Raw genomic sequence first — 15,930 nt, 5'->3', positions numbered from 1 at the left:
TTCCCTTTTCTGCTCACCTTCTTCGTGTCATAGTGCCCAAGTCTGAGCCAAGTTCTCATCTTTTCACTAACTGTTTATTCTTAGAAAATCTATCTCCCCATGCCCCTTGGCTTTAAATACCATCTACATGTCAATGACACCTGAAGTTATAGCTCTATCCCTGACCTCTCCATTAAGCTTCAAACCCATTTATCTAACTTTCTCTGTGACATTTTCACTTAGATTTCTAATGGGTATCATAAACCCAGCATAGCATGGCTAAAACACAAATCTTGATTTCTCTTCAAACCTGTTCCAATATTACCTATGTCAGGAAGTCACATCAAGATCTACCCAGTTCCTTAGGCCACATATCAAGAAGTCATTCTTAGCTCTGTTCCTTTTTCTTTGCCTTCTCCCTCACTTAAACCATAAGTAAATTCTGTTAATTTCACTGTCAAATATATCTCATATTTGCATATTTCTGTTCATCTCCTCTGTTTCCATCCTAGTCCAAACCACCATGATTTTTGCAAAGATTGTTTCAACATTTCAACAGTCTACTAAATGTTCTCCTTTTTCTTCCCCTTTTGGCCTCCCCTCCTCTCTCTTTATCTACTTTCCACAGTGGAGCCAAGTAATGTTCTTAAAAAAGGTAAATCAAACCATGTCACTGGCCTATTTATAATTTTCCATCAGCTTCTCGTTATACTTATTAGTAGAAATCCCCAATCCTACTCACCATGGCTTTTGTAAGGCTCTACATGACACCTCAAGGAAACATCTTACACCAACCTCTGTCTCATTCACTCTGCTCATCTTATTCCTATTCCTGAAAAAGGCAAGGCTTTTCCCCATTTTAAAGCTTTTATATTTGTTTTCTCTATGCCCAAAATGCTTTCTCCCCATATCTTAGCAAGACCTGTTCTTTCTTTTCATTTGAGTTTCAGCCTAAATATCATCTCAGAGAAGTTTTTCCCTGACTACTCAATGAAAGTATTCTTGGAGACTTCCCTGGTGGTGCAGTGGTTAAGAATCTGCCTGCCAGTGCAGGGGACATGGGTTCCATCCCTGGTCCGGGAAGATCCCACATGCCGCAGATCAACTAAGCCCATGCGCCACAGCTACTGAGCCTGTGCTCTGGAGCCCGCGAGCCACAACTACTGAGCCCGCACGCCTAGAGCCCGTGCTCGCAACAAGATAAGTCACCACAATGAGAAGCCCGCACACCACAACGAAGAGTAGCTCCTGCTTAGCGCAACTAGAGAAAGCCTGCGCGCAGCAGCGAAGACCCAATGCAGCCAAAACAAATTAAAAAAAATTTTTTTTAATAAAAAGGAAGTATTCTCTACTCTTACTCCCTCACATCGCTCTCTTTTATTTTCCTCTGAACATTTATAAGATCTGGTTTACCTTGTTCATTTATTCACTAGAATATTAATTCCATGGGAGTAGTTTCTTTTTTTTGCAGTACACAGGCCTCTCACTGTTGTGGCCTTTCCCGTTGCAGAGCACAGGCTCCGGACACGCAGGCTCAGCAGCCATGGCTCATGGGCCCAGCCGCTCCGGGGCATGTGGGCTCTTCCCGGACCAGGGCACGAACCCGTGTCCCCTGCATCAGCAGGCAGACTCTCAACCACTGCGCCACCAGGGAAGCCCGGGGGTAGATTTTTAAATTTTGTTCACTGCTATATCTTCTGGACTTAGAACATGCCTGGTAAATAGTAGGTGCTCAGTAAATATTGGTGGAATGATTGAATTTGTTTATTCCTGTATTTTTATGTCTCTTTCCACACCGTTCTGATATAAGCTTCATGGTTGGAGGGACCTTGTCTTGTTCATTGTTGTGTACTCAATATCTAGGGTAGTGTCGGGTTCATAGTTCCTCAATAAATATTTATTAAATAAACGAATGAATAAAACAGTATGACTAATATACCCAGTATCTGTGAAGTAAAGATGGTTCAACATCACTTTTCTTGGCTTTTTAACGAAGAGGACTCTCTTTTAATGCTGAAGAAATTCTTTATTCTTATCTTATTAATTTATCACAAATGTATTAGGCTCAGAACAGCAAGTTGTGCCTGTCCCCCTCTCTGGGCAAGAGTCTTGCCCAGGGCAAGGAATGTGGATGCATATAAAGTGAACATAACCACAGGATGAGCAGTAGGTCTACTAGGTTATAAGCTCCTGGACACCAGAGTGTCTCAGACACATTTTATCCATGGAGCCTAGAAGTGTTTTCTACCTAGTTACTCACATATTTACTGAATTGAGATGTTAGAATGTTAAGGAAAAAGACAGAATCCTAAACCTGTCCAGAAGGTATAAAAAAGTCATGAAAGAGAATGATTCAAAATGGCATCACCTTTCTTAACAGCAACTCTGGATATAAAGAAATAGTGGAATGATATCTTCAAAATACTGAGGGAGGCACCATATGTGCTCTGTACCCTGCTTCTCATTAAAAAAGTCAATGAAAAGAGCTTTTCTTCTCAAATACTGGAAATACTGATGGAATTTCAACTTATAATTTTATATTCAGTCAAAATATCAATCAAGCATGAGGATAGAATAAAGATATTTTCAGACATGTGAAGAGTGACTGAAGAAAAATCCTATGCAGCCTTTATTATAGAGGTTTTAGCGAATGTGTTTTAGCAAAAAGAAGGACTAAACCAAGAAATGAAGATATGTGAGATTCGAGATGCAAGGTAACCAATAAGGTAAGCAATGCTAAAAAGTCCTAGAATAACATTTGTGCAGTAGGTCCAAAGAGCAATCAGTTCACACAGGGCAAAGGATAGAGATCAAGGGACAGTGACTCTCCAGAAAAAAAGAAAAAATTGATACTCTACTTGATGTGCTTGATGCAGTTGGGAGAAATTATTTTAAAATATTTTAAAAATCTGTTGAAGAACTCAGAAAAAAAATAGGAAATTGATATAGAACAAATGAAAAAAGGAGGCAATTATTAGCTAAAAACAAGTTGTACCAGAAAGGAAATGTAATCGTAGTACTCATTTTGGCTAGACAATGACACTATTTACATGGTCATAATCATATATGTCTTGACTATAGATTTAACCCTGTGATATAACCATGTTAGGAAGGTGACAGTGGTGCTGTGTTACCATAAAAGGAAGTCAGTAGATAATGTCTAATATTGATAAATCAAGGGTAGAGCACATAATTTAGAAATTGCTAAAATGGAGTTGGATTGAACATGGGAGTAGAACATGATATTGCTATTTTTTTTGGAGGGGGCAGATAGGGAATGGGAGAACAGACCTTTGTAATACCACTGACTTTTTAGATATGTGCTGGCAGTATTTGATTTAAAAAACTTTGATTTTAGAAGAAAAGGGCTTAGTTATAAGTTAATATGTGCAACTAATTTTATTGAGTAACAAGAACAATGATAACAATAATACTTATGCTTATGTTAAGAATGCCAGTGGGGTGGGGAAAAATATGCAAGGAATCCTTGGTGGTATAAAGGCGGAGAACCAACGACTGAGACCCACTGGGTTTGATATTTTGTTTCATGAATTTTCATAAATGCAGTTTCCTATTAGGACTCTCCATGTGAGAAACTTAGGATCTGTGTTTTTTTCCAAAGCAGTTATTGAGCTTCCCCAGGGCCACTTTACGCAGTCTTTCATCCCTGCACACAAACCAAACCATAAAGTTATCCTTCTACCAGTTTTTCTAAGGCCATTTGACATTTTTCCTAATAAGATTTAAAAAGGCCAATGACTTCATTAGAAAATGATGTCTAATGACATCATTAGAAAAGAATTTGGAAGGTTAAATTATTATTAGGTGCTTGTTATTTACATCCCATTCATTTCTCCAAATATTTGAGGTATTAGCCCATCAGTGAGTATTAGTAAACTCATGGTGTATCTAAATCTACTACTAATAATATCTACCATTTACATAATACTATCTATGTCCTGGGGACTGTTTCAAGCACATTGCATGTGTTATCACATGTCATCCCACAAATAAGAGTTAGGTACTATGATTAACACTGTTTCCTTTTTTTTTTTTTAATCATTGAGTAAAAACTGAGGCACATAGAAAGAGCAAATTGGTCAAGATCATGCAGTTAGTAAGAGGTGGAACCAGTATATTTATACCCTGGCAATTTAGCTCCAGAGTCTATATATTCTACTTCCTATGTAATAGACCACGTATTGTTCTAGTTCTTATACTTGGTGATGGTGCTTTAGAGATTAGGGATGGTCTAGAGGGAGAAAATCTTAAATTTTAAAAACTTAAAAAACTTACATCATCTGTCTGATGAGAGAGACAGATGAAAATGGAAAGACAAGAATGAGAAGAGGTAACGCCTTTCAGCTTTAGAGTTTGGGCACAGGCTCCGGATGCCTGGGGAGCACTGTGTCTCTACAGCACAAAAGTAGGTGGCAGAGTCTTGGGGCTGTGAAGCTGTGATGTGCAGGGAGCTGTGACGTTCTTTTCTGTTGATTGTGGTACTTACTCTTCCTTTCTTCTTCATCTCTAAGCTCAGTATAAACAAGGAGACAACACCTCTTCCAGGATTCTGTTGCAACCACTGTAAAGTGGTCATTTCTTCTGAGTAACTGCAGTTGATTGTGACAAAGTCTCCTTCCAGGGCACTCAGGTACCGGGGACTCTGCTCCACATCATTTTTGCCACTTACCCCTGTTCTCAATGACATTGGCAAACACAGAATATTACTATTAGTGCAGCATTTTTACAAATTTCTTTCTTTTACACGTTTCCCAGAGGGCACTCCAGATTAGTCACATGGACTCCCTTATCTCCCCTCCTCAGAATTTTGAAAAAAATATCCATTTAGTCTCCCTGTTCCCATATCCAGAAAATCCCCAACTTACAGTGTAACTGAAGCCACAGAACAGCCAACAAAACTTGCTGGGTCTTCACCATTTTTACCGCAGATCTCTGTTAGAGGATTCGGAATATATGTTAGTTGGTCAAAGGAGTCTGTTATTATTATAAGTTCTCTACATTTACTTTAGAACTCAAACGGGATTCCCAGCCCATCAAAGGCAGAACAAATGCAAACCTCTGCACTATTTGTAAGGTTACCTGCACAGCGAACTGTCCATGGTCTTTTAAATAAAATGCCCACATTGCCACCTAGTGGCAACACACACAGTTGTTCATTATGTATCAATAGGTCAAATACTCTTGATGAAAAAACGAAGACAAAACTGGAATCAAAGTTATCATCAGTGCTAGGAGCCCCGGAGTTGGGGTAAGATGGGGAAGAGAAGTCCTGTGATTCCTTGGCTTCAGCCGGCTATGCTACATCAAGTGGAGTAAGTGACAACCTGTGCATTTCACATTGTATCTTTCTGAAAATCCAAGGACAGCTCTGTTCTGGTTTTTAAAGGGATTCCTTATAAATATATCTGGTTTCTTCATGTGACATCCCTGTTTCTTCCCATAATATTATGTCAGACTCCTTTCTTAGTCTGATCTTTTTGGACTTGCTACAGTTTTTCTATGTCTCTTCAAATATGTTTCAAATGTTTATTCATCTGGTTTCTGGCTTATCTATGATTGTTATCTATTACTGTTTCAGTGGTCTTATCACACTGTTGAATTATTTTGAACTTGTAGTCATTTTCTACTTTTGGGACTCCTTTCCAGCCCATATCCCCTCCATTGGATGTGTCCCTTAAGAGATGAATCTAGAATTATGTTTGTACCAAGTGACCTAGTTTCCCTGACTGTAGCTTATTGTATCTGGGTAAATTAATTTGGAATAGGAATATAAAGATAGTAGTTAGACAATATTTGTCACTAGAGCTATAAAACCCTATGGAGTTCCAGCCAGAGTCATCTCTTAGCAAAATGGAAAGCTGGGTAGGTTCAAACTCAGATTATTGTGGAGTAGAAACTAACAGGCTTACAGTGGAATCTGGTCTCCTAAGAGGAGAACTGATTATACTTTCAGAGAGGAGTAACTTTAGAAAGGATAGCAAATTGATGGTTTTCTTCCTCCTGTAAGGCCCAGCTGTATTTTTTTGCAAATGGATTTTATGAGATTCACCTGTACCCTTTCAGACACTCTCCCTTTCCTTGAGCTAGTTTGAGTGGTTGCACAACCAGATCATTTTCACAAAAAATACTGTAAGTCCAGGGTCCTTTTTTCTATATATCACAATTGATTTGCATTAAAATACATGCAGAAATATATAGTTATTCAACATTAAATTTTATTTTGGCTGTTTCAGTCCATCTAATATGATCTAATACATTAGCTACCTATCTTAACATTGTGCCATTTGCACAGTTTATGGGCATATCTTACCTGAATTCACATTAGATGACCATGAACAGGTCAGGATGAAGGATAAAGTCATGTGATACAACAAGAGAGATAGTTCTCTACATGGAATCTTTACTCATGGCCATTCTTTCAGCCGAGGATCCATGGACTGTAGCATTACGCAGAAGGGCAAAGTGAATATGGTTTGGAGCCAAATAGACTTGTTTGAGTCTTAGCCCTGCCACTTACTGGATTGGGTTTTGAGAAGTTACCACAACACTGCAGTCCTCCGTTTCCTGTAAAATGGGGATAACAATACCAAACTGTGGTTTTGTGGTGAGAATTACAGATAACGTTGGGAGTTAACAAAGTATCGTGGTTAAGGATTCAGGCCTTGGGGGAATCTACCTGTACTATACTGACTGTGTTCTTAGGCAATTTAGTTAATTTCTCTGCCTCAGTTTCCTTGGGGCTAATAATTGTACCTACTTCATGGGGCTGTAGTAAAGATTAAATAAATCAGTGTATGTGATGCACTTAGAACAATACTTCATCCATATTAAGCCCTTGACAAATGTCAGCTGTTACTATTATTGATAGTATAATAGGGCCTGTGATAAATACATCACACAACAAATGATATGTGATATTATTATTTTACTATTTTCCTAATGATATAATGAAAAACAAAATAGTAAGTGTCTTGCAAACATTTGAGACAATTTAAGTCTACAGAAGTACCTTGAATTTAGCAGCTTTTCAGAGAACTAATTCCAGCTCATATTGATGGCTGCATTATTTTCTAAGGGCACACAGGTCATCTGTTAATAATTTGCTCTAAAACTTTGCTGGATATTAATCCACGTCTTCCATGTTTATGGGTTTAGGATTTCCTTCATTCCCCTTCATTTATCAAAAAAATTTGCCCAGTACCTCTCAAATCATGCCAGCAAATTCTTTTTGTAGTTTGGAAATTAATTTAAATGACCCAGAAGACTTGATTATATTGTAAGTGTCCAAGACCTCTCTTTGCATCTCTTCCCTTATCATAATTTTCCATTTTTTTCTTTTCCAGTTTGAAAATTATTCTGCTTGATGGAGAGTAGAGAATGAACCAGGAGTTGAGACACTCTATTTTTTCTCTGTTATCTGTCAACGTTATTCTGTTTTCCTTAATATGTGACTCAAACTTCTCCCCTGCTCCACCCTCCTCTTTTCTCCAAACTGTGCTAAAATGCCCTTTGTGCTGCACCTCATATTTTCTTCAAGCTTCATTTTTCACTTTTAATGGGTTTTCAATTTTGAATGCTTTCCTTAAAGACCCATGATATCTTTGCTATTCCCCTTTGTCCATGTGTCAGACAGCCCGTATTTTCAGTTAGAATCTGAGTTAGTGTACTTCCCTGCACTGCTGTAGGTTTCATTAGATGACTTCTTCTTTAATGTTATTACTGAAATTGTTTACAATGGATAGTAAGAATTTGATTTGTTTTAGAGTTTCTCACTTCATTAAGTACAATTATATTTAAATAAAATTCACCATCTTAACCATTTTAAAGCATACAATTCAGTAGTTTTCAGAACATTCACAATATTGTGCTAATACCACCACTGTCTAGTTCCAGTACATTTTATCATCCCCCAAAGAAATCCCAAACTATTAAGCAGTCACTCCCCATTCCTTCTTCTTCCAAGCCCCTGGCAACCACTTATCTGCCTTCTGACTCTATGGATTTGCCTATTCTGGGAATTTTATATAAATAGGATATGCAATATGGGCATTTGGTGTCTGGCTTCTTTCACTTAGCATAATGTTTCCAGGTTCATCCATGTTGTAATGAATCAGTATTTCATTCCTTTTTACGATTGAATAATATTTCATTTAATGGATATACTACAGTTTGTTTATCCATTTGGGTTGTTTCCACTTCTTGGCTATTCTGAACAGTCATGTACAAGCTTTATGTGTTTGGGGTAGATACATAGGACTGGAATTCTAGGTCATATGATAAATCTAGGTTTAACATTTCGAGGTGCTGCAGAACTGCTTTCCAAAGTGGCGGCACTGTTTTACATTCCGACCAGCAGCTGTGAGGGCTCTAATTTCTCCACACCCTTGATAACACCTGTTATTTTAAAAAATTCTTTTATTTTTTATATTATTTTATTGTTGCTCATTATTTTTATATTGTCGTCTTTATTTTTAAAATTATAGCAGTCTAGTGGGTGTGATGTAGTATCTCATTGTAATTTTGATTTGCATTTGTTTAATGACTAATGATGACTAGCTTTTCATGCTTATTAGCCATTCGCATATCTTCTTTGGAGAAATGTCTATTCAAATCCTTTGACTCATTGTTGAATCAGGTTATTTGTGTTTTTATTATTGAGTTGTAAGAGTTCTTTATATATTCTAGTTACCCGTCCCTTATCAGATATATGATATATATGATTTACAAATATTTTCTCCTATTTTGTAGGCTGTCTTTTCATTTTCTTGATAGTGTTTTTTGAAGCACAAATGATTTTACTTTTACTGAAGTTGACTTAATATTCTATTGTATTGCCTGTGCTTTTCATGTCACATCTAAGAAATCCTTGCTCAAGATCACAAAAACTTACTCCTGGGCTTTCTTCAAGAGTTTCACAGTTTTAGTTCTTACATTTAGGTCTCTGAGCCACTTCGAGTTAGTTTTGGTGTGTGGTGTGAGGTAGGAGTCCAAATTCAATCTTCTGAATGTGGCTATCCAGTTGTCCCAGCACCATTTGTGTCTTGGCTCTGAAGCCACATTTTAAAAAGTGTAATTCTAAAGGTGCCATTTCTTAGCTTAAAGTCCTTTTAAAGCATTCATTGTTTTTTGGATAAATACTGAAATTCCAGTAATGACTTATAAAACATTATCTGACCCTTAATCTCTCTATCTTCCTAGCTCTCTGAATTCTAGCTATCTTGCTTTTGTTCAGTTCTTGAAATACCCAACATACTTCTCTTTCCAAGGTTCTCCTGCGTATTCCCCAGGACGCTGTCCCCCAAATTCCAGGCTGGATTTATCACTCTGTGGAACACTTTCACCATTACCTGCAAGTATCCTTCACAGCACTCATTACACTTATAATTAATTCATTACCTGATTAGTAATATATGTATTACATATAATATATATAATTCATTATATTTTTATAATGTTAAAATTATTTTTATAAACATACTGTTTATAATTTTTATAACAGTTTCATTGATAAGTGCAACTCGATAGGGTGTAATCATAAAGCACTTTCATTTTTCTCACGTCCATGTAAACCTGATGTGAAGGCTCCTTTCTTCCAGCCCTCCTCGATACATGTGTTTGTACATACCATAATTTCTCCAGGAAGTCTTGTCATAGAAATGATCCCATTCTAGCAATTAAAATGTTCAGACTATATCTTTGTTAAAACACCGAGTTTCATCTTAAATCCAAGCATCAAGCATCTACCCCTGCTCCCTACCCTCCTAATTCTGGTCTGCTTCAGGTGGGAGCCCACTGTGAGTTGTGGCAGCCGGGTCTCTTCCTTGTCCAATTCCCCTCCTGATGCTTCCTCTCTCCTACTCACTGAGTAGGAGAACTAATGCTTCTCTCCTGCTCACTGAGCAACTTCTGTCTCTTCCAGGCTTGGGATGTAGGAAGGAGAGGTAAGAGAGCAAAAAAGGTTTTACCCAAATGGCATCAGTGTAATATGGTACTGGGGTTTCTTCAAATTTAAATACCTATACTTTTTTTGTTTTAGCATCTTTATTGGAGTATAATTGCTTTACAATGGTGTGTTAGTTTCTGCTATATAACAAAATGAATCAGCTATACATATACTTATGTTCCCATATCTCTTCCCTCTTGCGTCTCCGTCCCACCCTCCTTATCCCACCCCTCTAGGTGGTCACAAAGCACCGAGCTGACCTCCCTGTGCTATGCGGCTGCTTCCCACTAGCTATCTGTTTTACTTCTGGTAGTGTATATAAGTCCATGCCACTCTCTCACTTCGTCCCAGCTTACCCTTCCCCCTCCCCATGTCCTCAAGTCCATTCTATACATCTGCGTCTTTATTCCTGTGTCTGCGTCTTTATTCCTGTCCTTCCCGTAGGTTCTTCAGAACCATTTTTTTTTTAGATTCCATATATATGTGTTAGCATATGGTGTTTGTTTTACTCTTTCTGCCTTACTTCACTGTGTATGACAGACTCTAGGTCCATCCACCTCACTACAATTACCTATAGTTTTAAGGTGGGTGTTAGGATAGAGGGAGGTCACCAGACTATTATTAGGTATCTCCTTGCAGTTTGGAAAATAGGGCACTTGCCATCTATTGCTTGTTTTAGCTTTTTGAGACCTGAGCCAAACCTGAGACATAAAGTGTTCCATTTTAATTTCTGATATAATTGATTAATGTTTACCTCTCCCAAGAGACTATAAACTCCAGTAGGGCAGGGGCCCCATTTGACTCGTTCTCCTCTGTATCTCAGTGCCAAAAACACTACCAAGAACAGGTAGGGCTTCAATCAATATTTGTTGAGTTAAAACCATGTTGCCAAAAAAAAGGAATGAATAGGGAGCTGAACCGTCTAGAATCTCAGGTTCTTAATTGTGCTTGTAACCGTAAGTGGCCTTGTGGAAGTTACTTTATTTCTCTATGCCTCAGTTTCCTCATCTTTAAAATGGGGATCCTAATAGAATCCAACTCATAGAAATGTAGTAAAGATTAAAAGAGTTAATATGTGTAAAGTTTCAGAGATTATAGTGAGGCTTAATAAATGTTATTGATGATGATGCTAGGATGATGGAAAATAGCTGGGGATACTTGATTGGGACGTGCTTAATAACTCTGTAAGAAACAAGTCACATGGTATATAATTGGGTAATGAAGAAAACTGGGTTATTGTTATTGCTGGGTGCTCCAAGTTGTCCCTCATGCTGTCACTGGAGATGATCATCGCTGTGGTACCGGCTTTAGCTATAGGATTTGTGGCAATTCCTATATCAGGGATAACGTCACAAAGATTAGTGACATCAGGTCATAAATATTTTAATTTCTGTGAACTACCAAATTCTTCCACCCTAAGGAAGAGAGTGATGCTTCATTCTATATTTATTTGTCTGGCTATCTATCTATATCTATATCTGTCAATCTCTCTATCATCTGTCTATCATCACTCCACTCAGTTTTTCAACTGGGTCCTTAAGAGAAAGAAGATGACTCCTTGATCACAACAGCCTGGGGCAGGGGTGGAGGTTGAGATGGGGTGGTGTGATAAACTGGGGGGTTGGCAAGCCCTGTTAGGGTGGTCAGGACTAGGCAGAGATTGCGTTAAGGGGGAAGAACCACTGTGGTGGGGCTTGCTAGTTCCATGATACTTTGAGACCTGATCGGTTCCTTTCAACCTATCTTTTCTCACTTTATCCCCATGTTATATTGTGTGATTATTTTTATTTATTTTTTTGCGGTACGCGGGCCTCTCACTGTTGTGGCCTCTCCCGTTGCGGAGCACAGGCTCCGGACACACAGGCTCAGCGGCCATGGCTCACGGGCCCAGCTGCTCCGCGGCATGTGGGATCTTCCCGGACCGGGGCACGAACCCGTGTCCCCTGCATCGGCAGGCGGACTCTCAACCACTGTGCCACCAGGGAAGCCCTGTGTGATTATTTTTATTTCTGCTTTACAGATGAAAAACTAAAGCTCTGAGACACCAATTAACGTGGCCAAACTGGCATAGCTATTAAGCAGTAGAGCCAAGGTTGGCATGCAAGTCATTAGAACTTAATTCCTAAACATTCTGCAGGGGAGCCTCAAGGACAGGGGAGAGCTGGCCGAATTGAGAGCAGGCACATTATCTGAGACCCTTTCCCCTCACCTCATTTTCAGCCAAAGAACTGCTGTACCCCCTGGAATTAGAGGTAATCATAGCTGATTTTTTTTTCTCCCTGTCTTCTAACGACGTCCCAGCAGACTGTGAGGGAGAGCAGGGCTCCTCAGTTTGAGGCTCGCAGCCTCACTGCACCCCTCATGTGGGCCCTTGAGGTTTTTGTACAGCTGCCCCTGTGCCCTTGGCACTGTGTCTCTCAGAAGACAGTAGTACATGGCTGAGTCTGATACCTGGATGGCATATTTCACAACAGGGGAGCTTTTGTCTTTAAGGTTTCTGGCTCCAAAGTTTTTGCTGTTTTTCATTGTCTCTTCCTGAAGAAACTGCAGACTTTGCTGAGGTATTGGACATACCAGAAAAGAGTAGGGTACCCTGTGCATGTGTATGTGCAGTTCATGGTCAGCAAGGCTCCTTCTGAGACAGTGACTTGGCCTGTGTGTTGGACTGAATTGCCGCTGGTTCCTCCTGAGGCGGAAAAAAGTGCTTATGTCATGAGTTTGTCATGAGTTGCATCTTTTGGAGAAAGTTTTCATTCTTCTGAAATAATAAAAAACATTCAAGTAAAATATACTCAGCAAACATTAAGATCAGAATTAGAGAGCCCAGAGAAGAGTTCACTGTTACTGTCTCTGGTCTGTTGGAGGGAGGGATCACTGTGAAGTGAAGATACAAAAGGACCACAGCAGTGTTCAGAAAGCATGCATAAATTACGCCTGTGTTGGCGAACATCGCCCCCTTGTGACAAGTTAATGAACAGGTTATAAACCAATCCTCTGCCTCTCAAAAATCTGCCCCATGTCCTTACTACTGTACTCATTCTTAAGGGACATGTTGGGTGTAAGTTGGTCTTTTTGTGCAAAGGGGAGTTACACACATTCCAAGGGAGAGTAACTCCCAATAAAACTTAGACATCACAACCATGTCAGTATTTTAGACACTTGTTTCCATTTTTTCTAGTTTTTATAAACAATGCTGTGTTGAATATAAACCTTGTTCACACATCTAATTATTTCCTTAAAATATGGTGCATTGGAAACACAATTTAACCAAGTGCCCAATGTTGAGGTGTTAAAAGTCAATGTTTGGTCAAAGCTAAAGCCAAATCTGAATGTCAACAAAATAGAATTAATTTTGAGAATCCAAGAATAAATCAGAAAATTTATCCAAAATTTAATTATTATCATCATTGTATTTTTAAAGATTTTAGCATTCAAATTTTAAAAATTTAGCATTACAGTACAGAAACAGTAACTTCTCAGCGTCTATTGTTTGATTGCTCCTCTTATCATATTTCACATTTGCAAAACTTTCTACTGAAAATGGCAATGAAGCAAGATATATTTTGGCTGTCTCTTCTAGGAGAAGGTTATGCCAATGGTAAATTTACCCCCTTTTCACCTGGACTTGAAGATTTGCTCAAATGGTGTTGGTGCAATTTCATTGAAATCAGCCTTACGTAGAGTTTTGTACTGCAACGTAGAGTTTTGTACTCTTAACACTGTTCTGGTTTTCTTGAATCCTTGTTTTCTCCCTTTCTTTCCTTCCCCAGCCCAGGCATCATTTTATCTAGTTTCTCAGAGCTGCAAGAATTGTTCTTCAAGTATGTAAGCGTACACTGAGACTAGATGTGGTTGGGCTTTAGAGTTGGGTATTTGCAGTCTTTATTTCAGGTTGCAGAGTGAGTGGCTCAAGACTAGTGGTGACCATTTGGGAAAAGGCTGGTAGGCTGGGGGGAGGTCCTTGGAACAACAGAGAAGGAATTCCATGATTGTGTGTGTGTAAACTTCACTATTTTAATAGGTGGAAAAATGAATCACAGTGTTATTTTTTTATGTTTCTTTGCTAAAGAACGTGAATACCTCTTTATAAATTGGCTGTCCATTTGTACTTCTTTTTGTGAATTGTCCTTTTTTCCTCTAGTGAAATTAATGCTTTTATTATTGATTTATAGAAGACATTTTAATTACAAGGGTATTATCAGAAAATCACATGGCACATATTTTAAAATCATTGATGGCAAAGGACATTCCTTTACTGCATTACTGGGCCCGTAGGTTCGATCAATGAGCTATTAGAGGACAATTTGCTCCCTGCTTGGTCTGGGCAGGGTTTTTATGAATCTTTCCTTTTCCCATTTCCAAGATGCAGTATCACAATTCTTTTGAACTCTGGGACAGCAAATCATGAAGTTTGTCTGTCTTCCCAGAAATGCCCCCATACTAAAGGGCTCTGTCCCAAGAGAAGGAACTGCTCACACCCACCCCTCCTGTGCACCTCAGCTTTGTACTCAGCTTCTCCTTTAGTCTTTCTCACTGCGTCATTAGAAACACAGAAGTACACAGTTGTGCCTGGTGCTTGGATGGAGGATTTCTGCAGCTGGAAGAAGGTTTTACTTCTAACCTGATGGGCCTGAAAACCTTTGTGATCTTTCTCTTCACTTTTCCTGATGCTTCAGAGAGAAGGCACTCTAAAACCTATTTGGGGTATTGGACATACACAAAGAGGAAGGAGGACCCACATTTCGTATGTGCAGTTCACTGTCAGGTGCATCCCTTAAGAGAGAGTCACATGGCGCCCTGCCTGGGTCACTGAGTCTCCAGTGGTTCTTCCTGAAAAACCAAGGCTTTTGTTATAATGAATAGAAAGAGCATTGGATTTACTTAATAAAATGAGAGGTAAGAGGGCTTCCCTGGTGGCGCAGTGGTTAAGAATCCGCCTGCCAATGCAGGGGACACGGATTCGAGCCCTGGTCCGGGAAGATCCCACATGCCGCAGAGCAACTAAGCCCGTGCGCCACAACTACTGAGCCTGCGCTCTAGAGCCCGCGAGCCACAGCTACTGAAGCCCGCGCGCCTAGAGCCTGTGCTCTGCAACAAGAGAAGCCACCACAATGAGAAGCCTGTGCCCCGCAACAAAGAGTAGCCCCCGCTCACTGCAACTAGAGAAAGCCCACGTGCAGCAGTGAAGACCCAATGCAGCCAAAAATTAAATAAATGAATAAGTAAATAAATTTTTTAAAAATGAGAGGTAAGAGAAATTATAAAACCAGCCAGAATTTTAAACTGATTTTGCTTATCAGGAGTAACAACATCCCAAGCATCAAGGTAGAAGCAGAGATCACGGCTGCTCCAGGCCTGGGGACTGAGGTTAGCTGCACTTTCTCCTGGTGTGGACTGGCTGCCCCATCCTGGAAGAGCCACACAACATACATGAGGGCTGAGGCTGCTAGTTTGTACCAGTAGTTTCACATCCTCCTTTTTTGATTGGGGGACTTGTGCTTTTCAGTAGTGTTTTCTCTTTCAGATGTGAAACTCCCAGATAAACCTACTGGGACCTTAGTGGTACCTACAAGTACCGTGATTCCATATGGGACTCTTTCTTATCTTAGAGATGCCAAGACACACAAGTGCTTCTCCAATAGAGGAAGAACCAAAACAAAAATAAAACACAGTGGCACCCTACCTTAGACTAGGGAGTGAACTCTGAGCATTTCTCATAATTCTTGTTGAATTAGTGACAGAGATGGAAGCTCTGGTTTGTGAGACACATCCTGCCCTTTCTGTGTCTAGTTAAACCAATAGGAATAAATAATGATGAAAATGATGATAGGTAATATTTCTTGAGGTGTATTAAGTGCTGGGCATTGAAACAGGGGCTTTGCATACATTAATCCACATGACAATAAAAAGTAGTGTTAATACTATTACCATTCCCATTTCACAGATGACGGAACTGATGATCAGAGAGGCTAAGTAAATTGTCCAAG

General features: G+C 39.4%; 1 long non-coding RNA gene and 1 gene segment (V, D, J or C); both read right to left on the bottom strand.

The window, feature by feature from the left end:
• The window catches only part of LOC103079551 (T-cell receptor alpha chain C region-like), a 289,115-nt gene that overhangs the window by 235,191 nt on the left and 37,994 nt on the right, over positions 1–15,930 (bottom strand).
• Positions 1–15,930, bottom strand: part of LOC103079364 (uncharacterized) — a 211,792-nt gene that overhangs the window by 162,167 nt on the left and 33,695 nt on the right. The window lies entirely within an intron of this gene.

This window comes from Lipotes vexillifer, unplaced genomic scaffold, assembly GCF_000442215.2.
Source record: "Lipotes vexillifer unplaced genomic scaffold, Lipotes_vexillifer_v1.1 scaffold1093, whole genome shotgun sequence".
In the NCBI taxonomy this organism is placed as follows: domain Eukaryota; kingdom Metazoa; phylum Chordata; class Mammalia; order Artiodactyla; family Lipotidae; genus Lipotes; species Lipotes vexillifer.
This window is presented reverse-complemented; position numbering and strand designations above follow the sequence as displayed.